This window comes from Mustela putorius, unplaced genomic scaffold, assembly GCF_011764305.1.
Source record: "Mustela putorius furo isolate JIRA1106 unplaced genomic scaffold, ASM1176430v1.1 tig00003983_pilon_pilon_pilon, whole genome shotgun sequence".
NCBI lineage: Eukaryota > Metazoa > Chordata > Mammalia > Carnivora > Mustelidae > Mustela > Mustela putorius.
Genome location: NW_025422123.1, coordinates 9240819 through 9268674, shown reverse-complemented (window position 1 = coordinate 9268674; position 27856 = coordinate 9240819). Strand labels below are relative to the sequence as shown.

At 36.8% G+C, this 27856-nt stretch overlaps 1 protein-coding gene across 10 annotated transcripts in view; it reads right to left on the bottom strand.

Moving 5' to 3' along the window:
* Positions 1-27856, bottom strand: part of UBR2 (ubiquitin protein ligase E3 component n-recognin 2) — a 124129-nt gene that overhangs the window by 85326 nt on the left and 10947 nt on the right. The window lies entirely within an intron of this gene.

Genomic DNA, 27856 nt, shown 5'->3' with positions numbered 1-27856 from the left:
AGAGTGGCTACATATCCCCTACCAGTGTAGGGATGCAGGGATAGCCCTGCATCTTCAATGCATTTGGTTTTATCTAGTTTTCTAATATGTGCAAGGCCAACATATTTGAAATGGTGTATTATTGTTTTAATTTGCATGTCCTGATTGTTAATATGTTTGATCAACTCTTCAAACGCTTATTGCATTTGGGGTTTCCTTTTCTATATTGTCTTTGCCCATTTTCCTGCTGGGATCGCTTTATTTTATTTGCACAATCTAATCTAGAGGATATAATCACTTGGCAATATCGAACACTGCAAATATTGTCTCTCATTTGTTACATGTATATTAATTTTGCCTATGGGTCCTTTGTTAAATAGATGTACCTATTTTGATGCAATTAAATTCACACATACACCTTCAACTGGTTTGTATTTTGAGGTTTTAAGAAGTTCTTTCCTGGGGCTCCTGGCTGGTCAGTTGGTTAAATGGCTGCCTTTGGCTAGGGTCATGATCCCAGGGTCCTGGGATTGAGCCCCACCATCAGGCTCCCTGCTCAGCAGGAAGCCTGCTTCTCCCTCTCCTGCTCCGACTGCTTGTATTCTGTCAAATAAATTAATTAAATCTTAAAAAAAAAAAATAGTTCTTCCCCAAACCCAGGTCACAAAAATATTCTTTATTTTCTTCTGTTAACCTTTTGGTTTATCTTCCACATTTAGGTAGAATGCATTATACCTTTGCATATGATGCAGAATAAAGTTTAACTTCTCAATATATACTGAGCTCTTTTTTTCTCAACACCATCTACTCAATGATCTTTTAGTACTTGTGGTGTCATCTTTGTAATATATTAAGTTCCTACATCTCCTTGGGTCTACATCTCAGCTAATATGTGCAAGTCATCTATTCCTACACCATACCACGTTACATTACATAGCTTTGTAGTATATCTGAATATCTGCTGGAAGTTCCCTTTTTTCTCTTTTTTAAAAATGTTGACGTAGCTATTCAAAAACTCTTCTTTATTCTTCCACACATCACTTAGGATTAAGTGTATAGAACCTCTCAAAAATATCTAGCTAAAATTCTGACAGAGGCTACTTAGAATTTATTGACAAACTTCAGGAATAAGAACATTGTTATAAGAGGAAATTATCATGTCCATGATTATTTCTTAAGTTTTCTACTGAAGTTATAAAGTTTTCTTCAGATGAATCCTTTATATTCTTGATTAGATTAATATTTAGATACTCTCTAGGTTTTAAGTGAAAACATATTTTTAAAAAATACTTTTCTAGTTGCTTAAGGATGATGAAAAGTAGCACCACTGATTTTTAGGACCCTTGATGAAACTCAAGGCAGTTCTTGCAGTTTGTTGAATTCTGTTTTGTTTTTCTCCCAAGGTAAATGAATATATATAGTTGCATATGGCAACTTTATCTCTTTCCTTATATAATATTAATGCATTTTATTTTTCTTCCTTTATATTGTTGACAAGGACCTCCAATGATATAATAAACAGCAGCAGTAAAAGTAGGCACCCTTGCCTTGCTTTAGATATTAAAGAAAAACATATCTAAAGGTTCTCCATTAGTATTATGTTCATAGTAGGTTTACTAAGAACGTGACCTTCTAGGGGGGGAAAATGAAGCATGTATCTTGCCTTTTCTTTCCTATCTAAACTATATCTGAAGCTAATCAGAGGATTAAGGAAGGACTGTGCTTCTTTTATAAAAGACAAGCTAATAAAGGAAATGACAAGTTAGAATATTTTGCTACCTCCTAATAATATAATGATTTAAACAACAGGCATCAGTGACAGTAAATAAAAAGGTTAAAGAAGACATTTTTAATGGTTGCATCTGCCATGTACCTAAACTCACTGATCATCTTAACAAATAAAAAAAAAACAAGCATCATGTGCTTCCTGACATTAAGAATTAAGCACATCAATATTTATGAAGTTATAATTCACCCCCAATACCAAATAACAATTTAATCATGCCTAACTACCTGTTTAGAGGACATACAAGGAATGAAAAAACATGTTAAGCAACACCATGGGAACACAATAAACAAATCCAGACTGTGGAAAATTCCACAGGACAAATGACCTGGTTTCTTAGTAATATAAATGGAAAAAAGAAGAAAAGAAAAAAAAATAAGAGAGAGAAGAACTATTACAGATTAAAAGAAAAAATGAGGAATAACAGCCAATGCAATGTGTGGACTTTGAATCCACCTGTGAGTCAATCAGGACAATTCTACTCAGCCTAGGTATTAGATAATGTTAAGAGATTAGTGTTAATTTTTTTAGGATGTTAATGGTTGTAGAGAAAAAAAAGCTATATTCTGAGTTAAAAGGCATGCTGCTGGAATTTGCTTTAAAGTAATCCGGTAGATAGGGAGCCTGGGTGGCTCACTCAGTCAAGCATCGGACTCTTGACTTTGGCTCATGTCATGATCTCAGGGTCGTAAGATTGAGTCCCTTGCATCAGGAGCAGCACAGGGTGGAGCCTGATTAATATTCTCTCTCTGCAACACCCCCTTCTCCCGCCACCACAATGTTCTTGCTCTCTCTCTCCAAGAATCCTGGGATCATGACCTGAGCCAAAAGCAGATGCTTAACTGACTAAGCCACTCAGGTCTCTCTGCTTGCTCTCTCTTAAAAAAACAAAAACAAAAACAAAAACAAAAACTTGCAGGGCAAGAGAAAAAAGTGTGTGAGTATATGTGTGTGCATAAAAAGAGTTGCGATATGTTGGTAATAGCTGAAGCTGAGCAGTAAGTACATTTAAGATTCATCATACCATTCATTCACTCTATTTTTAATGTTTGAAAATGTCCATAACAAAAAGTTTCTAAAAATCCAACACCAAATTATTCAGTAGTTTGCTAAGAATTTATATCATAAACAATCGCTGAAATTTATATAATGCTTTCCAGAATCAACTCAGAAAGTTTTCTTCTCTATTAAAATGGTGAATTACACTAATAATTGTTATAAAGACAAACTATTTAGATTCCTGAACTAAACTCCATTTGATTATGATGCATTATTCTTTTAGTATATTCCTGGATTCAGATAGCTAATATTTTATTTAAGATACTTTTGGTTACATTAGTAAGAGAAATGGCTTTAGAATCTCTTAAATTTATCAGGGATTGAAAACAAGATTATATTAGGCTCATAAAGAGTATATTAGGCTCATAAAGAGTTAAGGCAGTTTTCACATTTTCTATTTTTTGTAGTAACCTGTGTAAAAGGGGAATTAATTTCCCTTTGAAATTTGGTAAAATTTACCTATACAGTCATACCTAATTTGTGGGAGGGAAGATTTTTGATTACCATTCCAATGTTTTTCATTCAAGCTGCCTATTATTTTTCTATGAATTTATCCATTTCATTGAAGTTTTTGAATTTTTTTTAGCATTTAGTTGTTTATAATCCTTATATTTCAGAGGTTGCCAAGTTCTTTAGTGTCACCATAGTTTTTTTTTTCTTTTTTCAGGGTACCCCTAGTCTAAAAGAAACAATTGTTCTGTTTATCAAATAAAGCCCAAACAACTTAGTAACTATTGGTCACTGAACAATATTTTAACACTTTGGAATCAAGTTGGACACTGTTACCTTCATTGCCTATTCCACAAAGTATCTGCTTTTCAACCACAGCAATGTTGAGGACCTAGCTTTGTAAGACATAACACCACCAAAAGGAATATGTAAATGTGTTTCCCAGTTTTTCATTCTGAATTTTATGTATCTGCATTCTTTTTATTCAGTCTTGCAAGGAAATTGGCTTAATTACAAAGAGTCAGTATTTCTCAATTTTTTACTTTTATTTTCTGACCATTTCTCTTCTCTCTCCTTTGAGTGTGCTCAATTGTTCTACCCTACTGAGCTGGATGTTTACTCTATTTATTTTTATTTTTTCTTTGAAATAATTTTATTCATAGGAAAGGTGCAAAAAAGAATTCCTTTATACCCTAAACAAATCTTTCCTCATGTTAACAATAATACAAGGAAATAAATATTGGCATAATATTATTAACTACAGCCCTTAATCAGAAGTAATCAGTTTTCCCACAATGGTCCCTTTTTCTCTTTCAGGATACAATACAAGATCCCACATTGTATTAGATGTCATGGCTCCTTAAGTCTCCTCCAAATTCTAACAGTTCCTCAGCCTTCTCTCAATTTTTGTCACCATACCCTTTTGAAAAATGTTGGTTAGTTATTCTGTAGAGGTCCCACAATTTGGGTTTGTCTGACATGTTCAGAATTACATTAAGTTAGGTATTTTTGGCAAAGATACTATAGAAGTGATGTTGCAGGAAGCGATGCTCTGTCCTCAGTACATTGTAACATGGGGCACAAGATGCTGATCTGATATGCCGTAGTACTGGTGGCATTAACTTTGCTTACATTGCTAAGATGGTGTCTGCCACAATGTCCACAATAACCAAACTATGGAAAAGAGCCTAGATGTCCATTAACAGACGAATGGATAAAGAAGATGTGGTTTATACATACAATGGAAATATTATGCAGCCATCAAAAAACACCAAAATCTTTGCCATTTGCAATGACATGAATGGAACTAGAGGGCATTATGCTAAGCAAAGTAAGTCTATCAGAGAAAGACAATTATCACATGATCTCTCTGATATGAGGAATCTGAGAAACAAGACATAAGATCATAGTGGAAAGGAGGGAAAAATGAAACAAAATGAAAGCAGAGGAGACAAAACACAAGAAACTCTTCATCTCAGGAAACAAATTGAAGGTTGCTAGAGTGGAGGGGGGTGGGAGGGATGGACTTGGGGAGGGTATATGCTATGGTGAGCATTCAGAATTGTGTAAAACTGGGCGCCTGGGTGGCTCAGTGGGTTAAAGCCTCTGCCTTCAGCTCAGGTCACGATCCTAGCATTCTCGGATCGAGCCCTCCATTGGACTCTCTGCTCAGCAGGGAGCCTACTTCCCTTCCTCTCTGCCTACTTGTGATTTCTGTCAAATAAAGAAATAACATCTTAAAAAAAATTGTATAAAACTGATGAATCATAGACATGTACCCCTGAAACAAATAATACATGTTAATTTTAAAAAATGGTATCTGTCAGATTCCTTCACTATAAATTTGCTACTGTACCTTTTATAATTAAATATATTTGGGGAGATACTTTGAGACTATGCAAATATCCCACTATTTTTCAAATTTTTATCTACTACTTTTAGCATTTATCAATAAATATATTTGGGGAGATACTTTGAGACTATGCAAATATCCTACTATTTCTCAAACTTTTTTCTACTACTTTTAGCATTTATCAATGAATCTTTTTTTTTTTAAAGATTTTATTTATTTATTTGACAGAGATCACAAGTAGGCTGAGAGGCAGGCAGAGAGAGAGAGGAGGAAGCAGGCTCCCCGCTGAGCAGACAGCTCGATGTGGGGCTCCATCCCAGGACCTTGGGATCATGACCGGAGCCGAAGGCAGAGGCTTTAACCCACTGAGCCACCCCGGTGCCCCTATCAATGAATCTTGTCTACAGTTACTGATATGTCATTTGCCTAATGATAACTTTCTATTTTCTGCATTCCTGTCTTATTTATTAATTGGAATTTTTCAGTATGGGAAAACTACTGAAAACATCCCTTCTCTCCCATTTATTTATTCAACCAAATACTTCTATCAGTGTGGTCTCATGAGTATTTATTTGAGTCTATGGGTTAGAGTTTAATCCAATCATTTTACTGTTCAAATGGTTTCAACTGTGACCACCAGGAGCTCTTTCAGGTTGGCTCCTGTGCCCTTTCAACATGTTCCCTCTTTTTCTTGGGGGAAGAGAGCAACACAACATGTTCCAAACTTAATTTGTATTTTCTCTGTCCCAGCCCTGGAATCAATCATTTCATCATGGAGCTCTAATTCCTTTTATTGGACACTGGAATTAAGAAACCAGTATCTGGGTATTAGATGTGCTCACTGCTACAGGAGTTCCATTGTTCTAGACCCTTTCAGCAGACAAAACCAGGAAATGTATAGCTATTTTTTAGTATTTTATTTTTTTCATCATGATAAATGTACTCTTTAAACCCCATCCCCTATTTCCCCCATCTCCCACCAACCTCCCCTCCGGTAACCATCAGTTCATTCTCTATAGTTATGGTCTGTTTCTTAGCTTCTCTCTCTCTTTTCTCTGCTTGTCTGCTTTGTTCTTAAATTCCTCAGGAGTATGATCATACAATATTTGTCTTTGACTTACTTCCCTTAGCAGTATACTTTCTAGCTTTATCCACATTGTGCAAATAGCAAGATTTCTTTCTTTCTTTTTTTTTAATGGCCAAATAATAGCCCACTGTGTAATATATGCCACATCCTCTTTACCCATTTCACCTATTGATGGACACTTGGGCTCTTCCACAGCCTGGCCATTGTGAATAATGCTACAATAAACCGGGGTACATGAATCCTTTGAATGAGTGTTTTTGTACTTTGGGGGCAAATATCTGGTAGTATGATTACTGGATCATTAGGTAGTTCTATTTTTAAGTTGTTTTGTTTTCCAGAATGGGTGTACCAGTTTGCATTCCTACCAATTGCTTTTTCTTCACATCCTCATCAACACTTGGTTGTTTGTTTTGATTTTGGTCATTTGGACAGGTGTGAGGTGGTATTTCACTGTACTTTTGATTTGTCATTCCCTGATGAATGATGTTGGGCATCTTTTTCATGTGTCAGCCATCTATATGTCTTCATTGGAGAAATGTCTGTTCATGTCTTCTGCCCATTTTTAAATTGGATTACTTGTCTTTTGGATATTGAGTTGTAGGAGTTCTTTACAGGTTTTGGATACCAATCCTTTATCAATTATGTCATTTGCAAAGAGCTTCTCCCATTCATAGGCTGCCTTTAGTTTTGTTGACTGTTTCCTTCACTGTGTTTAAGTTTTATTTTCTCTTGCCTCAGGAAATATATCTAGAAAAACACTGTTACGGCTGATGTCAAAGATATTACTGCTGATGCTTTTTACTGCTGATGCTCTCCTCAAGGATTTTTATGGTTTCAGGTCTCACATTTAGGTGTTCGATCCATTTTCAATTTATTTTTGTATATGATGAAAGAAAGTGGTCTAGTTTCATTCTTTTGCAAGTGGCTGTCCAATTTTTCCAACACCATTTGTTGAAGAGACTGTTTTTCCCCATTGTATATTCATTCCTCCTTTCTTGAAAATTAATTGATCATACTCTTAAAGGTTTATTTCTGGGTTTTCTATTCTGTTCCATTGATCTGTGTGTCTATTTTTATGCTAGTACTATATACCATTTTAATTACAACCACTTTGGGGCACCTGGGTGGCTCAGTCAGTTGAGCATCCAACCCTTGAGTCTGGCTCAGGTCATGATATCAGGGTCCTGGCACTGAGCGCTGATTTGGGCTCCATGCTCAGTGGGGAGTCTGCTTGAGGATTTCTCTCCCTCTGCTCATGTAAGCATATACGCTTCCCTCTCTCTCTGACAAATAAATCTTAAAAAAAAAAATTATTACCATTTTGTGTGTTTTTTTTTAATTTTAAAACTTTTTTTTTTCAAAGATTCTATTCATTCATTTGACAGAGATCATAAGTAGGCAGAGAGGCAGGCATAGAGAGAAGAGAAAGCAGGCTCCCCACTGAGCAGAGAGCCAGATGCAGGGCTCGATCCCAGGACACCCGGATCATGACCTGAGCCAAAGGCAGAGGCTTTAACCCACTGAGCCACCCAGGCTCCCCCCATTTTGTGTTTTTTTAAAAGATTTTACTTGCTTATTTATGAGAGAGAGCAAGAGAACGAGCGAGCAAATGCGTGAAAGTACAAGGAGAGGGGAGGGGCAAAGGGAGAAGCAGACTTCCTTCTCAGCAGGGAGCCTAATGTGGGACTCCATCCCGACCCTGGATCATGACCGAGTCAAAGGCAGATGCTTAAAGGACTGAGCCACTCAGGCACCCTGTTTTGTAATGTAACTTGAAATTTGGGATTCTGATACCTTCATTTTTGTTTTTCTTTTTCAAGACTGCTTTGGATATTCAAGGTCTTTTGGGCTTCTATACAGATTTTATGATTGTTCTAGTTCTGTGAAAAATGTGTTGGTATTTTGATAGGGATTCCAGAAACTAGGGAATGCTTTAGGTAGTACAGACATTTTAATACTTGTTCTTCCAACCCATGAACATTTCATAGAATATCTTTCCCATTTCCTTGCATTGTCTTGAATTTCTTTTATCAGTCTTTTATAGTGTTCAGAGGACAGGTCTTTTACCTCTCTAGTTAAGTTTATTCCTAGATATTTTATTGTTTTTTGGTGCAATTGTAAATGGGATTGCTTTCTTAATTCACTTTCCGCTGCTTCATTATTAGTGTACAAGAATGCAACAGATTTCTGTTCACTGATTTTGTAAACTGTGACTTTACTGAATTTGTTTTATCAATTCTAGTAGCTTTTTGGGCAAGTCTTTAGGGTCTTCTATATATACTACCATGTCACCTGCAAACACTGAGAGTTTTACTTCTTCCTTACCAATTTAGATGCCTTTAATTTATGTTCTCTAAATTGCTCTGGCTAGGACTTCCAGTACTGTGTTGAATAAAAGTGGTGAGAGTGGACATCCTTGTCTTGTTCCTGACCTTAGGGGAAAAGCTCTCAGTTTTTCACCATTAAATAGGATGTTGGCTGTGCGTGTTTTGTATAAGGCCTTTATTGCGCTGAGATATGTTCCCTCTAGGTCTACTTTGCAGAGGGTTTTTTTCTCATGAATGGATGTTGTACTTTGTTAAATGCTTTTTCTGCATCTACAGAAATGATTATATGGTTTCTATGCTTCCTCTTACTGATGTGACATATCATGTAGATTGTTTTATGAATACCGAACCACTTGATCGTGGTGTACAATTTTTTTAATGTATTTTTGGATTTGGTTTGCTATTATGTTGTTGTGGATTTTTCGATCTATCTGGCCTGTGGTTCTCTTTTTTTGTGTTTTGATATACTGGCCTCATAGAATGAATATGAAAGTTTTCCTTTCTCTCGTGTTTTCTTCAGATTAGTTTGAGAAAATGTGTGATGGAATTCATCTGTGAACCCATCTGGTCCTGGACTTTTGTTTTTTGGAATTTTTAAATTACAAATTCAATTTAATTGCTGGTAATCGGTCTGTCCAAATTTTCTACTTCTTTCTGTTTAAGTTTTGGTAGGTTGTATGTTTCTAGTAATTTATCCATTCCTTCTAAGTTGTCCAATTCATTGGCATATAGGTTTTTATGATATTCTGTAACAACTGTTTGTATTTCTATTGTGTTGGTTGTTGTTTCTTCCACTGGTGATTTTGTTTTTTTGGGTTTTCCCTCTTTTTTAAAATGAGTTTTGATACGGATTTACCAATTTTGTCAATCTTTTCAAAGAACCATGTCCTGGTTTCACTGATCTGTTTTTTTTTGTTGTTGTTTTAGTTTCTATATCATTTATTTCTGCTTTACTCCTTATTATTTCCTTCCTTTTGCTGGGTTTGGGTTTTGTTCTTTTTCTAGCTTCTTTAGGTAAAAGGTTTGGTTGAGATTTTTCTTGCTTCTTAAGGCAGGCCTGTATTGCTATGAACTTCCCTCTTAGAATCACTTTGTCTATATCCCAAAGATTCTGGACTGTTTTGTTTTTGTTTTCATTTGTTTTCCACCACATAGCTTATTTTTAACCTTTATTTCTTCTTGGCAAATATTTTTTTAAGTATGTATTTCCTTCTGAACGAATACTCCCTTAGCTATGTCCCCAAAATTTTAACACGTTTTTATCATTCAGTTCTATTTCTAAATTTTCTTAGTGATTTCAGTGATATTCTTTTACTTAACATTAGCAATGTTAGTTTCCGAACATAAAATTTATTTAACCTACTCTTTCGTAGTTTCGAATTTTATTAAACATAGGGGGAAAACAATCTGCATGGCTCTGAGCCTCAAGAATTAACTGAAGTTTCCTTTATGTTAAATAAACAGATTGCTTTTAAAAAATTAAGATCTAATTAACATATAAAATTCATCTTTTTAAAAATGTCCACCTTAGGGGCACCTGGCTGTCTCAGTCAGTGAAGCATGTAACTCTTGATCTCAGGATCATGAGTTCAAGCCCCATGTTGGATGTAGGACTTATGTTAAAAAAAAAAAAAAAAAACAAAAAAAGGGACGCCTGGGTGGCTTAGTGGGTTAAGCATCTGCCTTTGGCTCAGGTCATGATCCCACAGTCTGGGATGGAGTCCTGTATCTGGCTCCTTGCTCAGCAGGGAGCCTGTGTCTTCCTCTACTTGCCTCTCCCCTTGCTTGTGCTTGTGTGCTCTCTCTCTGACAAATAAATAAAGTCTTTAAAAAACACAAAAACAAAAACAAATACAATGGCTTATTAATTTTTTAAAAAGTGTCCAACTTGGTAGCTTTGTAATATTACAAGGTTGCACAAACATAACCAACCAAAATGTTTGGAGAAATGTCTATTCAGATCCTTTGCACATTTTAAAAATTAGGTTGTCTTTTTGTGTCCTTTAGTTTTCTATGATAAATTCTATTTGTCAGATATAAAAATTGTTATTCCAGCCTTCTACTGTATCATAGTTTTGGCTGGCAGTTTTTTCTCCATTTCTATTCCTATTTTTAGTGACTTTCAGTTTTACTTTGCCTCTCATAAACAGAATTTTGGGGTTTCTAAAAATCGACCTGGGAGCCACTCTCTTTACATAACTAAAAAGAAAAGTAAAGTCAGACCCTTGTTCTCTAAGAGCCCATCATTTAACAGAAAAGACAAATATGTACAGTTCAGTTACAGGACCAGTTGTTAATTGCCATATTAAAGGTATGCTGGTTTGGTGAAAGCACACAAAGATCCCTGAGATTTTAGAGCGTTAGCAAAAGCAGTCATCTCCAATCTCTCTTGAATCACACATTTCTTATTAAAATATTTAAACATTTCTTATTTAAAATATTTACGCAATATGTAAATACATTTGTATTACACACATATCTCCATAGTAATTTTACATATATTTTAAAGTTATATTTATGCTTTACTACTATGTAGTAAAATCTGTCCCTCACTTACACTACTGTGTAACTGGAGTCCCAGTGGAAAATATGAGGCAGAAAGTTTATTTGAAAAAGTAATAACCTGAACTTTCCAAATTTGGTTAAAGACATCAACTTACGATCCAAGAAACTCAAGGATACAAAAAAGGAACATACAGCCAGGCATATCACAGTCACACTGCTGACATCCAACAATAAAGTAAGAATCTTGAAAAGCCAGCTAGAGAAAACCAGCACACTTAATACAGAGCCACATACATATGCTAATAAAAACGGACATCATCAAAGCTAACAGAGGTCAGAAGACAATGGAACAAGATCTTTAAAATGCTGAAGGGTGTGTGTGTGTGGGGGGGAGTATCAACCCAGAATTCTATATTCAGGAAAATATCCCCCAAAAATGAGAGCAGACTTCCAGTTTCTAGTGAGCATGTAAGTCTGGAGGTTGCCACACTGTCCTCACAAGTAAAAAAGTTAAACAAACTGAAAAGCCAACAATACTACTTAGATTTCGAAAGGAGTAAAGTCACAGTCTTCCCCTGAAATTACACAGACCAATAAATGAATACAGAGACACAACTTGTGAGAGCAGAAATCCACAAACACAAACCTCTACAGGAACCAGTGCTGAGGTAGGGAAACCTGAACTGTACCTGCCAAACTGCTGGAGGCTCAGTGTGAATGTTTGAGAGATTAAAACTCCAGTCACTGGGAACCAGAGGGGTACCTAGTCACTGGGGGCCCTAACATTTTGGTGAGTTTTATTTCCTGGAATTCTACTAGGTTTTCACAGTGAACATCAGAAAAAAAATCTCAAATTTCCGGCAGGTAGGAAAAAAAAGGAATCATTCTAAAATATGCAAGGGCATTCTGTTCTTAAAAAGTCTGCCCTCAGAAGAAACCATAAATCAGAGCTTAACCAGCTGGGGTTTTATCAGCATCTAACTGACCTGGAAAAGAGAACTATCCACTTCCAGCCCACTCTAGCCATCCTGTCCCACATAAAGACCAGGGGAGCGGGGCGGCGGGGTAATGAAAGGCACCTGAGAAGTTCAGAGTCCAGAGGTACAGACTCACTAGAAGACTGAGATCTGATCATAGGATAGAAAATGTTTCCCCTTTCCCACACCTTACTACCACTTCACTAAAAGCTTATGACATTCCTTTTACCTGGTATATCATATGCCTGGCTATCCAAAAAAAAAAAAAAATTATAAGACTAAAAGGCAAAAATTTAGCTTGAAGAGACAGAGCAAGCATCAAAATCAAACTCACTTTATGCCAGAAATGTTGGATTTATGGGGTGCCTGGGTGGCTCAGAGGGTTAATAAAACTGAGAGTTGCTGGAGGGGAGGGTGGTGGGAAGGATGGGGTTTCTGGGTGATGGGTGATTGGGGAGGGTATGTGCTATGGTGAGTGCTGTGAATTATGTTAAGACTGATGAATCACAGACCTCTACCCCTGAAACAAATAATACATTATATGTTAATTTTAAAAAATTTAAAAGATAAGATACTCACAAATGACACTACATGTCCATGTCCAAATGATATCCAAGATCTATAAAGAATTCCTCAAATTCAACACTCAAAAAACAGATAATCACGTCAAAAAATGGGCAGAAGACGTGAATAGACACTTCTCCAAAAAAGACATAAAAATGGTTAACAGACACATGAAGAAAACATTGTCATTAGCCATCAGGGAAATTCAAATCAAAACCACAGTGAGATACCTTATACCAGTTAGAATGGCCAAAATCAGTAAGACAATAAACGTGTGTTGGAAACGATGTGGATAAAGTGGAACCCTCTTACACTGTTGGTGAGAATGCAAGTTGGTGCAGTCACTTTGGAAAACAGTGTGGAGATTCCTTAAGAAATTAACAAGAAAACTACCCTATGACCCTGCAATTGCACTACTGGGTATTAATCCCAAAGATACAGATGTAGTGAAAAGAAGGGCCATCTGTACCCCAATGTTCATAGCAGCAATGGCCACAGTCGCCAAACTGTGGAAAGAGCCAAGATGCCCTTCGATAGACAAAATGATAAAGAAGATATGGTCCATATATACAATGGAGTATTATGCCTCCATCAGAAAGGATGAATATGGGGCACCTGCGTGGCTCAGTGGGGTTAAGTCTATGCCTTCATTCAGGTCATGATCTTGGGGTCCTGGGATTGAGCCCCACATTGGGCTCTCTGCTCAGCGGGGAGCCTGCTTCCCTGCCCCCTCTCTCTGCCTAGTTGTGATCTGTGTCAAATAAATAAATAAAATCTTTAAAAAAATGTTGGATTTATCAGATCTGAAATTGAAAACAACTCTAACTAATATATTAGAGTCTCTAATGAATATAGTAGACAGCATGCAAGAAAATAAGGGCAATGTAAGCAGAGATGGAAATGTTAAGAAAGAACCAAAAAAAAAATTAACAAGAAAGCTAAAAATTAACAAAAAACCTAAAGATCAAAACGATGTAAAAGAATGAAGAATGCCTTTGATGGGCTTATTAGCAGACTGGACAAAGCTGGACAAAGAATACTTGAGTTGAGAATATCTCAACAATCTGAGAAGCAAACAGAAAAAGACAAAAAAAAAGTACAAAATATCCACAAAATGTGAGACAACTACGAAAGATATGAATGTATGTTTAAAAGGAATACCAGAGAAGAGAAAAAGAAGAAAGAAAAAGGAGGGATGCCTGAGTGGCTCAGTTGGTTAAGTGTCTGCCTTTGGCTCAGGTCATGATCCCAGGGTCCCCGGATGGAGTCCTGCATGGTGGGGGAGGAGGGAGGCCTTGCTCAGCTGGGAGTCTACTTCTCCCTCTGTCTGGTGCTCCTCCAGCTTGTTTGTTCCCTCTGACAAGTAAATGAGTAAAATCTTAAAGAAAAAAAAAAAGGCAAGAAAGAAAAGGGGACAGAAGAACTCTTTGAAACAGAAATTACTGAGAATTTCCCTAAAATAACATCAGACATCAAACTACAGATCCAGAAAGCTCAGAGAACATCAAGACAAATGCCAAAAAGATGATTCCTACGTATATTATTTTCAGATTACAGAAAGTTAAAGATAAAAGCCACAAATGGAGAAAAAACACTTTACCTACAGAGCAATAAAGATAAGAATTATATCTGGATTTCTCAGAAGCCATGCAAGTTAGAGGAGGGTAGAGTGGAACACTTCAAATGTTGAAGGATATGGGTGCCTGGGTGGCTCAGTCCTTCAGAGTCTGTCTTTGGTTTAGGTTATGATCCCAGGGTTCTAGGATCAAGCCCTGCATGGGGCTCCCTGTTCAGCAGGAAGCCCACTTCTTCCTCTCCCACTCCCACAGCTTGTGTTCCCTCTCTGTCTCTGTCAAATAAATAAATAAATAAATAAATAAAATCTTAAAAAAAAAAAAAAGTTGAAGGATAAACCCCACCAACCTACAGCTCTGTATCTGCAAAATTATCTTTCAAAAGTGAAGGAGAAAGAAAAAATTTTCTCAGATGAAGAAACTTGGATTAACTGTAAATATATACTGCAAATTCTAGGGCAACCACAGAATAAAATGGAAAAAAAAAGTATAACGAATGTTATAATAGGTAGGAATGGCTATATTAACATCTGATAAAGTAGACCTGAGGCAAGGAATATTACCAGAATTAATAAAGGACACTGACAATTCATAATGATAAAAGGGTCAATACGAAAGGAAGTCACAGCAATTATGAACATCTATGTATGTGGCTTATAAAAGAGCTGAAAGATAACTGAAAAATAAACTGACAGAACTCGAAGAAATAAATAAATCCACAATCACATTAGAGTATTTTCATACCCTTTTCTCAGTAATTGATAAAAACAACTAGTCATAAAAATCACTAAATAAGCACAAGGACGACCTGATCAGCACTACCAACCACCTTGTTCTAATTGACATTTTAGAATATTATAACCAACAACTGCCAAATACACCTTCTTTTCAAGTGTATACGGAATGTTCAAGACTGGCCGTGGTCCTGAATCATAAAACAAGTTTTTTTTTTTTGGGTTTTTTTTTTTTTTTAAGATTTTTTAAACTTGCAGGGAGCCAGCCCTGGGGCTCAATCCCAGGACCCTGAGATCAGACCTGAGCTGAAAGCAGACCCTTAAATGACTGAGCCACCCAGGCGCTCCTCATAAAACAAGTCTTAATAAATTTCAAGAATGAAACCTTACAGAACATTTGTGTTAGAAATAAGTTACAGTATCTAGGAAAGCCTCAAGTTTATGGAAATTAAACAATATACTTCTAAGTAACTGAGAGATTAAAGAATAAAATATAAGCACATTAAATCTAAAGTAAGCAGAAAGGAGAGTAACAACAGGAGCAAAAATCAATGAAACAGGGGCGCCTGGGTGGCTCAGTGGGTTAAAGCCTCTGCCTTCGGCTCAGGTCATGATCCCAGGGTCCTGGGATCGAGTCCCGCATTGGGTTCTCTGCTCGGCCGGGAGCCTGCTTTCTCCTCTCTCTCTGCCTGCCTCTCTGCCTACTTGGGATCTCTGTCAAATAAATTAAATCTTAAGAAAAAAAAATCAATGAAACAAAACACATAAAAGAGAACATTAACAAAGCCAAAAATGGATTCTTTGGAAAGATTTATAAAACTGATTAACAACAGAAAACACAAATCACTAATATCAGGAATTAAAGAGGGGACCTCACTACAGATACTACAGACATCAATAGCATAAGAAAATACTATGTATAACTTTATATCAATAAATTTGAATTATACAATCAAACATATTTCTTGACACAAGATGAAATACAGTTCTGAACAAGTATAATAAGTATGAAAGAAATTTGTCATCAAAAACTTCCTTCAACAGGGGCACCTGGGTGGCTCAGTGGGTTAAATCCTGGTCTTCAGCTCAAGTCATGATCCCAGGGTCCTGGGACAGAGCCCTGCATCAAGCTCTCTGCTCGGCAGGGAGCCTGCTTCCTCCTCTCTTTGCCTACCTCTCTGCCTACTTATGATCTCTGTCAAATAAATAAATAGAATCCTAAAAAACAAACCAAAAACAAACAAACAAAAACTTCCTTAACAAAAACACCAGGTTTTGACAGTTTTACTGAAAAATTTTATCAAACACTTAAGCAAGAAATCCTATCAATTTTACATAGATTCTTCAGAAAATGTAGAAAAAATACTTCTTAATTCATTTTATAAGGCCAACACTAACTCAGATATAAAAACCAAAGTCAATTGTAGAAGGTGACAGACTGGTATACTGCATAGAACACAATCACAAAAGTCTTTAACACAGTATTAGCAAACGGAATCAAGTAATACATAAAAGTTATAATACATGATAATCAAGTTGGGTTTATCTCAGTAATGAAAAACATCTGGGGGCGCCTGGGTGGCTCAGTGAGTTAAAGCCTCTGCCTTCGGCTCAGGTCATGATCCCAGGGTCCTGGGACAGAGCCCAAATAGAGCTCTCTGCTCAGCAGGGAGCCTGCTTCCTCCTCTCTCTTTGCCTACTTCTCTGCCTACTTGTGATCTCTGTCCAATAATTAAATAAATTAATTTTTAAAAAAAGAAAAAAGAAAAACATCTGAAAAATCAATTAATGCAATCACTAATGGAATAAAAAAGGAAAATTATGACAATTCTGAAAGCTGCAATATAAAAGCAGTTGACAGTATTCAACAGTCATTTATAATACTTTTTAAACTCTACAAACTAGAAATAAGAACTTCCTCAATGTGATCAAGGGAATGTTATTCACCTCACTTCATTTCATTATGTAGGCATTTTATCATTTCACGTCATCACAAAAAAGGGCGAATACATACAATAAAATATTCTGAGAGACCACATTCACATACCTTTTATTACAGTACACTGTTATCATTGTTGTGTTTTGTTAATCTCTAACTGTGCCTAATTTATAAATTCAACTTTACAACAGGTATGTATATACAAAAAAACCACAGTATATATAGGGTTTGGTATTGTGCATGGTTTCAGGCATCTACTGGGTGTCTAGGAACATATCCCATGTGGATAAAAGAGGGCTATGATAGATTAAGGTGTTCTGAAATAGACCAACACTTATATGGTCAAATGTTTTTTCATAAGGTACCAAAGCAATTCACTAGGGAAAAGAAAAAATGGTGCTGGAACAACTGGATATTCACATATAAATACGTGAAGCTCAACTCCTCAAACCTCAACAGGTAGTTGTTTGAAATGTTTACAAACATTTCAAAAAAATGTTTGAAAAAGATCATAAACCCAGACATAAAATCTAACATATCAAAGTTTATAAAAGAAAATATACAGACTATGCTACCTGGGAGAAGGCAGACATTTCTTAAATCATCAGAAAAGAAAAAAAACTGGTAAAAAGACATCATTATTAAAAACGTCTATCATTAAGACACCATATAGGCAAGCCACAGACTGTGAGAAAATACTCACAAAACACATCTAACCCAGAGTATCTAAAGAACTCCAACACTCAATAATATAAAGACAAACAATCCAATAAAAAATAGACAAAAGACTGGAACAAAAACTTTGAAAGTTAGATGAATGAGCAAAGAGTACTTGTAAAATTCCATCAACATCATTCATCATTAGGGGTAATTAAAAACATAATGAGAGGGGCGCCTGGGTGGCTCAATGGGTTAAGCCTCTGCCTTCGGCTCGGTCATGATCTCAGGGACCTGGGCTAGAGCCCCACATCGGGCTCTCTGCACAGCGGGGAGCCTGCTTCCTCCTCTCTCTCTGCCTGCCTCTCTGCCTACTTGTGCTCTCTCTCTCTCTGTTGAATAAATAAATAAAATTTTTAAGAAAAAATCACAAAAAAATAATGATACCACTACACAGAATGGCTATAATTTAAAAAACTAACATATGGAACAAACAGTTTTCACACATTACTGGTGGGAACAAAAACCATTTTGGAGAAAGTTTTTGGCAGTTCAACATATACCTGCCCTTTGATTCAGCAATTCCACTCCTAAGGATTATCCATGAAAAAATTAAACATTAAGTCTAGAAAAAGACTTGTTTGCAAATGGTAATAGTAACTAATGTATCAGATAAGAATGCTCACTGTATTAGATTACTGTCCAGAAAGGTCTATTTTAATGGTATCTTAATATTCCTAAAATGTGTCATAAAAAGCTGAAGATTTTTAATAGTCCAAGATTTATGTTATTTGGCCTATTAGACACATATAAGTACATTTAAGTACAGAATAATAACACCCAGTACTTTAGTATGCTGCATTTAAAATAATGCTGGCATAAACTGATATGATTTAGGGGAACCTGGGTGGCTCAGTTGGGTAAGTGGCGTCAGCTCGGGTCATGATCTCAATGTCCTGGGATGGAGCCTTGTTTGGGAGCCACCCTCAGTCTGTATATGTCTCTCCTTCTGCGCTCCTCTTCTGGCTCGTGGTCACACTCTCTCAAATGGATAAAGAAAAAAAAATAAAAAAATAAAAACTGATATGATATGATTTATGAAAGAAAATTACCATTTTCTTTCCTTTAAATTTAGAAAATTTTCACACACAAAAAATAGAATTGTTAAAAAAAAAAAAAAAAAAAAAGGAAAAGGAAAAAAAAGGCGGCCACCTGGGTGGCCCTGTAGGTTAATTGTCTGCCTTCAGCTCAGGTCATGATCCTACAGTCCTGGGATCGAGTGCTGCACTGAGCTCCCTGCTCAGTGGAGGGTTTGTGTCTCCCTCTCCCTCCACCTCTCCCCCTGCTCAGGCTTGTGCTATCTCTCTCTCTCTCTCTCTCTCTCTCTCTCAAAAATAAATAAAAAATCTTACTAAAAAAAAAGCAATTAAAAAAAAGGTCATAGAAACTTTACTCATGATAGCCTCTAACTGGAAACCATCCAAACGTTCATCAGCAGGCCAATGGATTATGGGCAAATATAAGGACATTCATACAATGGACTACTACTCAGCAATTGAAGTGGAACGAATTTCCCACAATTGTACCAATATGGATAAATCTGATAGACATTACGTGAGTAAAAGAAGCCAGGCACAAAAGAATGATTTCATTTTTATGAAGTTCTAGAACAGGCAAAATAAAGTGAAATTATCAGAATAGTGGTTACCTAGAGGCTGGAGCTATTCAAAGGGAAATTTCTAGGCAGATGGAAATATTCATATCCAAAAGGCATGTGAGTTACATGAGGTTAACTACTGCCAAAAATGTATAATTAAGATTTGTGCCTTTTGAAATATGTAAATTTTCACTTAAAACACACACACACACACAGAACTCAATTGTGCATCAAAAGGAAAATTTTAGATATAAATCTGAGTTTCTGTACCTGAAAGGATCAGGCCATAGTAATCTAGTCATAGTTCTACTGTTTCCTAACATCTAGACAAAGGTACACATATAAAGTTGATATTATACCCCATGCATGCCTATATTTGATCCTGCAACAAACTGGCACAGAGTAATTAAAAACAATCACAGATATCTAAAACAAGACTACAGGACTCATTTTAGACAACTACAGGAATCCAAACTATTTAGAAGGAATCAACTGCCCACTCTCTGTCATTTTCCTGGGGCAAAGACAGCAGTGCAGACAAGGCAATTTCCTATACATTGAAGCTCACAATGACAACACGCAGCACTGAAATTCTACTTCAAGATATTTATCTTGAGAAATACTGGGACATATATAAAAAGAGATGTGTACAAATATGTACAGGGTATTCTTTGCAGCAGTTTATTATGGGGAAAAAATCCCAGAAATTCCCCATTTCTAATTTCATTAACAGAGCAGTGAACTAAATAATGGCCTGAACTTACTATAGAAACACAGAGTTAGAAGAGTGATGATTTATACATATCAACAGGGAAAGTTCTCTGAGACAAACTGTTAAACGGAAAAAAGTCACAAGTGCAATATACACAGTGTAATTTCATTCATGCAGCACATCGTAATTAGAGGTAAATAGTATCTTTTAAAACTAACATAGCATTGATTTCAATCTCTAGACTATTCGAGACAAAAAGTCTTAAATTATAACTCAGCTAAAAAAGAGATCAAGTTTTCAAATTTTTTAAAAGTCAAGAAACTAAACAAACTCTTCTTATTGGAAATAAGAGGTTCTTTCTTCCACATTAGACCGTTATATTTCCACACAGAATAGAAATGAAATTATCTCTACCCCTCTGCTTGAGATATTACTCATGGCTCAGTAACTCATTAGAAGGCTCCGTGTTTGGTTTAAAAATTCTTACCTACATAATTCCTCGAGTGCTGTATTTACGTATTACCTCATTTTTCCTAACTGCTCTGTGAGGAAGGAAAAATAACCCCCAAACCTAAAAAAATCACTAAAGATACTTCTAATGTTCATCCAGAGAGTTTACCATCTCTTCTAGACACTGGAGAATTATACCTCCCCACCCTGTTTTGTAGTTAGACAGAGGCCTTCAGATTAGTTCTGGCTAAAGGGATATGGCATGGTTGATAATTCTGAGGACTGCAATTTATTTGCAGGGCAAGACTCTCCAGTCCTACTCTTCCCTTGCTGTGCTGAACCCTAAAGAGCATTATGTTAAGTTTACAAAGACTTAATATGGTGTTAAGTAACTAACCAATATAGAACCCTTGACTCATTGCCTTCACCAATCTGAATGGGTCACAGTCTGAGTGATAAATACATTTTAGGTAGTTCAAATCTTTAAGACCATAGGTTGGTTTGTTATTTTTAGCATAACTTCATCTATCACGACTAACAGAATCAAAGTTAAGAAAAAAAGTTAAACCTGAGCAAAACCATTTAATAATTTATAATAAAGCATCATCTGGAAACACACAGTAAGAATATTCGTGATGGCAGCATAACTCCCCAACCATAACTTCTGGTTATCTGCAACATTTATGCAGTAAGTTTTTAAAACTATTAGCTAAAAAAAAATGTTGTCAGGGTGCCTGGCTGGCTCAGATGGAAGAGCATGTGACTCGATCTCACATGATGAGTTTGAGCTACAACTATATCGGGTGTAGAGATTATTTAAATAAATAAAACTCCAATAAAAAAAATGTTCTCAATTTAACTATGCAAAGAAATCACTAAAGCTAATTTCTTTACATCTAACAGAAGTGTTAAACTCAAATTAAAATTTATACCACACTAAAGTATGATTTCATATTTTACTAATATTTTATTTCTGTTAATGGTTATAAAATGGTAAATAGTTATGATCAATACTAAGATTACTGTCCCTAATAACCATCCCTATTTAGAAAGGAATAACAAGTGTTAAATTTGACTACACTTTTCCTAATAGATAACCGAGTACAGACAAATATAAAATACTAGCCTACTGCCTGAAAACAGGTTTTTCTGGTATCACAGAGGCTTTAGCAAGGTAATTTGGAACCTATACAAATTTAGAAACTATGTACAAATCACTACAGAAAAACTAACCTAATTTCCTTCACAAATCCCTTTCCTAAGTAACACATATAAAAGACTCCTGAATATCATTTTTTCTAGTTCAAAAAAACCTCTATCCTGTAGACACAAATCATTTTTATCCTTGAAGGATCTAGTTTAGAAACTCCCCTAGAATTTCAATAATCGTACTTCATCTTTCCAAATGATAGGCTCCATGTTATTTTACCAGGAATACATGAGACATGGGAGTAACAGGAGACATTCATCCCCAGGACCCCAGCGCGGACATTTACGAAGAGTTTACCATGTGCTAAGAATTGTGGAAAGCAATATACAATGGATCTCTTTTACTTTCTCAACAACTCTGTAACTGAAGAATGTGGCTGGCTTTTGTCCCAGGATTTCTGCAGGGAACTCTTAAATCCTTATAATTTCCTGTGATAGGAGTATCTTTGTTACTCATGCTGTCCCCTCCATGTGATAGTTTATGCTAATGAATGAGAGAGTGGGGATAGGTCATACTAGAAAGACAAACCATGTGATTGGAGGGTTGGGGTTTTCAGCAGCATAATAGTAGCCCTACCTCTGGGAAGGGAAGTGGAGCTAGATATTAAGTCCATGGGCAATGATTCAGTTAGTTATTTCTACATAATGAAAACCCAACAGAACTCTGGACACCAAAGCCTGGATGAGAGTCCCTAGTTGCCAATACTGTGTGTGGATCATCATGCATTAACGTGTCCAGAAGATAATGTGTCCCTGAGGAAAACAGGAGCTTTGCATTTGGAAATCTTCCCACGTTATCTCCCTGGCTAATTCTGATTTGTATCCTTTTTCTGTAATAAAACTTTAATCATAAGTACAGCATTATCCTCAGTTCTGGGAGTTGTTCTAATGAATTATGTAACCTCTGGTAGCCCGAGATACCTGAAATTTGCAGCCAGCTGATTAGAATTGAAGGTGCCTCTGAGAAGATGAAATACGATGCATCTGTATCTTGAACAGTCTTGAAGGACAGTACCTTTAATCTGGAGTGTGGCTAACTTCAGGTATCAGCAAAGTTTACAAAGATCTGTTAAGAGTGGACCTACTCCAGTAGGACCTACTGGACCCTTTACAGATTAAATCTTTTACTCCCACCTCAGGGAGAAAGATTTCTGTTCTTTCACGTGAGATTCTCACCAGACACTGCTTTCTTTCCTCTACAGCTCAGGTAACTGACCAATCTGCTTCCTCTTTCAGTGGGTTGCACACTGTTCTGTTCTGCCTGGTTTTTTATCCCTGTAAGGTTGGCTAGAAGACAGATCTTCCAAACTTTCTCATCATTTCCATTGCAGTGTCTGTTGTTTGCCTCCCACCCTGCCTCTCTTCCTCAAACTAGCACATCACCTTTCTTTTTTGTTTTTAAGATTTTATTTATATATTTGTCAGAGAGAGAGAGAGAGAGCGTGTGCTCAAGCAGAGGGAGAAGCAGGTTCCCTGCTTAGCAGGGAACCGATGTGGGACTGGATCTTAGCACCCCCTGGGATCATGACCCAAGCCAAATGTAGCTGCTTAACTGACAAGCCACCCAGGTGTCCCCATCTCTTTCCCATTTTATAGGTTTTTACTACTGATCACGAAAAGAGAAATAAAAGTATTCATCCTTTGACCCAGAAATTCGACTTACAGGAATCTATACTGTGATCTACTTCTACATGTGCACAAAGACATACAAAAATATTTAGTGTGTTATTATTTCTAATACCTCAAACCACCGAAATATCTATTAATAGAAGGCTAGTAAGTAAAGGATAGACTATTTTGCAATAGAATAATCAGCCATTAAAAACATAAGACAAAGTTGGCATAGTTACTCTCTAATGTTATGTAACAATTTTAAGGACAAATTTGAAATTATATAAACGAGGTGAAAACAGTATATATGATACGTGATATGCTAGCATTCACTGACTAAAATACAAATGCTTGCAAATGCATAGGATATCTGGAAGAATACACAAGAAACTACTAATGGTGGCCACTTCTGGATAAGGAAGCCGGGAAATTAAGGGACGGAGGAGGAAGGTTATTTTTCATGGCATATACTTTTGTACCTTTTGAAAGATATAACCAAATGCATGTCTTGCCTGTTAGGTTTTTAATTTCTAAAAAGCAGTAGCTAAGGCTTTTCTTCTATGTTCTGTCCTTAATATACCCTTGTGACTCTCTTGAGATGATGTCAACGAAGTAATTTTCTCCTCATAACATGAGGCATTCCCCTTACCAATTGTGCCTTCCTTCCACCGATTATATACAACCTCTTAATACAGTTAGAATATCCAGAACAGGGATGATGGATTAACCTAAACACCTGGACTATAGTGAAAAGAATTTATATCTCAGAGAAACTCCAGGCTGACGTACCCAAGTTCAAACTTGACCACATGTAATAAAGAAAAAAAATCTACTAACATCATCTCTGACTTAGTTTCCCCCACAAATCTTTACACACACCTAACCTTCCAATATAGGAAAATAGCTTTTCAGTGCACCATTTTCATTGAGGGAATAAATATATTCCTCTTCCTGCCATCCCACTCCATGCCTCCAAGCTCCCAAAAGTCTATTCCACAGTCACTTTTGAAGACAAGGTTCTTCTTACTTCCTTTTCTTCTAGTAATGGAAGATCCCAGAACCCTGTCAATTTAAACAAGATCTCCGTATAAAGCATTCAAACCTGTACCCAATCTCTTCTCCCATGGGATGGGCCCACATTGACACATATGAATTCCTGGTACTAACAAAATTTCTGAATACTGTGCCTATGGTTAAAAGATAAATGAGATGGCAATAAATTCATAAGAGAGATTAATGTGCTACGTACTGGTAGCACCAGCTGTCCTAGTAATGATTTGGCTGGATAGAAGAATAGTCAAAGTTGTAAAATCTAGAATGAGAAGGATTTCTTATACATAATCATTAATAACACCTCCCAAAGTACTGGCTTACAATAAATATGATATTGCCACCAGGCAGGTATGGAAATAAGCAAAAAATAAGAACACTCAAACAATTTAACTACAGTAGGAAAAGCAGAATATCTTTAAAACATCAAGATCAAAAGCTTTTGCACAGCAAAGGAAACAGTTAACAAAATCAAAAGACAACTGACAGAATGGGAGAAGATATTTGCAAACGACATATCAGATAAAGGACTAGTGTCCAGAATCTATAAAGAACTTAGCAAACTCAACACCCAAAGAACAAATAATCCAATCAAGAAATGGGCAGAAGACATGAACAGACATTTCTGCAAAGAAGACATCCAGATGGCGAACAGACACATGAAAAAGTGCTCCATATCACTCGGCATCAGGGAAATACAAATCAAAACCACAATGAGATATCACCTCACACCAGTCAGAATGGCTAAAATCAACAAGTCAGGAAATGACAGATGCTGGCGAGGATGCGGAGAAAGGGGAACCCTCCTACACTGTTGGTGGGAATGCAAGCTGGTGCAGCCACTCTGGAAAACAGCATGGAGGTTCCTCAAAATGTTGAAAATAGAACTGCCCTATGACCCAGCAATTGCACTATTGGGTATTTACCCTAAAGATACAAATGTAGTGATCCAAAGGGACACATGCACCCGAATGTTTATAGCAGCAATGTCCACAATAGCCAAACTATGGAAAGAACCTAGATGTCCATCAACAGATGAATGGATCAAGAAGATGTGGTATATATACACAATGGAATACTATGCAGCCATCAAAAGAAATGAAATCTTGCCATTTGCAACAACATGGATGGAACTAGAGCGTATCATGCTTAGCGAAATAAGTCAAGCAGAGAAAGACAACTATCATATGATCTCCCTGATATGAGGAAGTGGTGATGCAACATGGAGGCTTAAGTGGGTAGAAGAAGAATAAATGAAACAAGATGGGATTGGGAGGGAGACAAACCATAAGTGACTCTTAATCTCACAAAACAAACTGAGGGTTGCCGGGGGGAGGGGGTTTGGGAGAAGGGGGTGGGATTATGGACATTGGGGAGGGTATGTGCTTTGGTGAGTGCTGTGAAGTGTGTAAACCTGGTGATTCACAGACCTGTACCCCTGGGGATAAAAATATATGTTTATAAAAAATAAAAAATTAAAAAAAAAAAAACTGTCCTCTGTACTTTGAACAATAAAACAGACATTTTCTTAATAAATATTTGCTAAGCACCTAATATGTATGAGGCTATTACTAGTGCCAAACATCTGCAATGGGGAAAGAGTATCTTATAGACTAGGCTAACTGGGAATAATGAGGGGAAAAAAGATTCAGGCCCAGTTCACAATACCGTCACCAAAAGCTCCTTCTCCAGCCCAAATAAGTTTATTTAATATTCTTTGCAGGTACTTTGTAGTACAGCAGTACTACAGAGCAACTTGATTTTCTGCTTAGGAATCAAGTGCTACTGAGTTTCTGGGACCAGTGGAATGACCACAAAAAGGATTGCTGATTTTTTGTCTAAAATCAATAAAAAACAAAACTACCTAGTTCATTGTCTTCATTTTAAATACTAATATCTTAGCAACAAAGAACATTTCCCAGAATTTGGGAACTAGACAGATTTAGTTGCAAGAAAAACAACATTTTTCCTCTTTTACTGAATATGAATAAAAAGTTCGTAAGAGACCAATATAAGAGAATCGATCAAAGGTAAAATGAAAAGATAATGGATTTTAGAGTCTGAGAGCTCCCTGGTTTCAATTTTTATGACTGCAAGTTAAGTCACTTAACCACTCTGACCCTTAGTCTCCTCAGGGATATTATCTCAGAAGTTTGTAGACAGATTAAACATGATTTCATATTAAACACTTACCATTAAATGTGGAGCCTTAAAGGTGCTCAACAAACATAAGCAACATTGTTAAAATAAATATTAGAACTTCCACTTCTGGTTTCAACAGAATACTCTACACAGCCATAAAACTGGATGAATACATAAGGCTCTCTCATTGAGGCGGTAAATTCCCACCTGTGGCACAGTGAGCTAGAATCTAAGCAGTACAGGAAGGTCCCACTGAGCTGAGATTAGATCAAATTTGGGGGCAGGTAAAAGAGCTAGAAATCTTGGGTCAGGGTCCAAGAGTGGAAATGTACACTGGTCGGGTGGGGCAGGAAAGGACAGAAGTCTATATGGAGGTCACCTACAGATGAGTTCTTGGCTGAGGGTTAGGTTGCACACACAGAGAGTAACACTCTTCAGGGAATGGCTGCTAGGGAATCAAGAGTGCCACAGAGATAACTCAAGTCCAGCCAACAGTGCTAGAGGACTCTGGACTTCTTGTCAAGGTAGACATCCAGCTGATTCAACATCATGTGTCTTGAAGACTTCTTTTAGATCTGTCCTAATGAGGGGTGAGGGAAGGCTACCATGACCTAGCATAGGGTATGGAGCCCAAATGGGATAAGGCAGTGGCGGCAGCAGTGGTTGTACGTAAGTAAATGATCAAATAAAAAAAATTTTTTTAAAGATTTTATTTATTTGACAGAGACAGAGAAAGGGCACAAGCAGGCAGAGGGAGAGAGAGAAGTAGGCTCCCCACCAAGCAAGGAGCCTGATGCGGGACTCGATCCCAGGACCCCAGGATCAGGACCTGAGCCAAAGACAGCCACTTAACCAAGTGAGCCACCCAGGTGTCCCTCAAATAAGTATTTTTAGGATAATGAGACTCAGATTCATCAGAGACAGAAATTAAAAATATGCAAAGGGATGGGACACCTGGGTGGCTCAGTGGGTTAAAGCCTCTGCCGTCGGCTCAGGTCATGATCCCAGGGTCCTGGGATCGAGCTCCGCATCGGGCTCTCTGGTCAGCCGGGAGCCTGTTTCCCTTCCTGCCTCTCTGTCTACTTGTGATCTCTGTCTGCAAATAAATAAATAAATAATCTTAAAAAAATATCTATCTATCTATCTATCTATACATATGCGCAAAGGGAGAAAACAAGAGAAAAGGCTATGGCATTGGACTAGACTAGAGAGATTACTGCAAATGCATGATTTTCAGTACTTCTTTCAATATGTATCTAAAGACATCTATAAATTACAGATCCACTGAGATGGCCTGGAATTAGTGACATACCAATAGCAATAAGCACACCTAGTATTTTATTTCTTAATACTAATGTCTACTGAAAAGGAACAAGGCTCCCTGAAGAAATGACTGATTTCAGGTCTGGGACAAGAGAAAGTTCAAGATGTGCCCTAAACATCTTTTGACAGACCAAGAAGTATTCAAAAAATGATGGGGACGTGAAAAGAACAAAGAAGACAGCTTGAATGGCCTCCCACTGGTCAAATACAGA